Consider the following 1,488-nt stretch of genomic DNA (forward strand, 5'->3'; position numbering starts at 1 on the left):
AGCCATCTGGTCTTGGACTTTTACTTTTTGGTAGGTTTTTGATGATTGTTTTAATTTCCATACTGCTGACTGGTCTATTTAGATTTTCCCATTCTTGATTCAGTCTCTAATGTTTGTATCTTTCTAAGTAATAGTCCATTTCTTCTAGGTTATTAAATTTGGTGTTATATACTTTTTCATAGTATTCTTGTACGATCCTTTGTATTTCTGCGATATCAGTCATAATTTCCTCTCTTTCTTCCCTGATTTTATTTATTTGTGTCCTTTCTCTTTTTAATTTAGTGAGTCTAGCCAGGCATTTGTCAATTTTATTAACCTTCTCAAAGAACCAGCTCTTTGTTGCATTTATTTTTTCTATTGTTTTTTGTTTGTTTCTTTCCAATTTCATTTATTTCTGCTCTAATTTTGATTATTTCTTTCCATTTGCTGACTTTAGGCTTCTTTGTTCTTCCGTTTCTATCTTTTTAAGAAGAATCATTAGACTGTTTATTCGAGCTCGTTCTTGTTTTTTTGAAAGGGTCTGTAATGATATGAACTTTCCTCTTATAACCACTTTTACCATGTCTCAAAAGTTTTGATTTGTTGTACTATCATTATCATTCGTTTCTATGTATCTCTTTATCTCTTTCTATTTCTTCTCTGACCCAGTCATTCTTCAGTAGCATGTTGTTTAAATTCCATGTATTTGTTCTTCCCTCTTTCTTTTTACAGTTGATCTCCAACTTCAAAGTATTATGATCAAAGAATATGAGTAGCATGATATCAATCCTCTTATATTAGTTGACACTATCTCTTTGTCAAAGTATGTGGCCAATCCTTGAAAATGTTCCATGTGCACTAGAGAAGAATGTATAAGCAGGTGTTTTGGGATGAAAGTCTCTGTAAATGTCAATTATCCAGTTGGTCTAACATGCCATTTAAAGAAGTTATTTCCTTACTGATTTCTTGTTTAGTCGATCTGTCCATATCTGGCAATGGGGTATTTAGGTCCCCTACTATGATAGTGTTGTGGTCTGTTTCTCCCTATAGTTCTGTTAGAAATTGCTTTACATATTTCAGGGCTCCATGATTGAGAGCATAGATATTAATAAGTGTTATGTCTTCTTGGTGCATGATTCCCTTCATCATTTTGAAGTGTCCCACAGTATCGTTCTTTACATCTTTCACTTTGAACTCTATTTTGTCCGATACTAATACTGTTACTCCTGCATTTTTCTTAATGTTATTTGCTTCAAATATTGTTTTCCACCCTTTCACTTTGAGTCTATATTTGTCTTTGAAACGGAGATGTGTCTCCTGGAGGCAGCATATGGTTGGGTTTTGTTTTTTGATCCAGTCTGCAAGTGTGTGTATTTTTTTTATTGATGAGTTCAGTACATTTACATTTAGGGTGATTATTGAAATATGAGGTTTTCCTATAGCCATTTTATCTTTTGCTTTCTGTTAGCTTGGTATTTCCATTGCTTCCTTATCTTTGCATGTCTGTTT

This window comes from Pteropus alecto, unplaced genomic scaffold (assembly GCF_000325575.1).
Source record: "Pteropus alecto unplaced genomic scaffold, ASM32557v1 scaffold182, whole genome shotgun sequence".
Classification (NCBI taxonomy): Eukaryota; Metazoa; Chordata; class Mammalia; order Chiroptera; family Pteropodidae; genus Pteropus; species Pteropus alecto.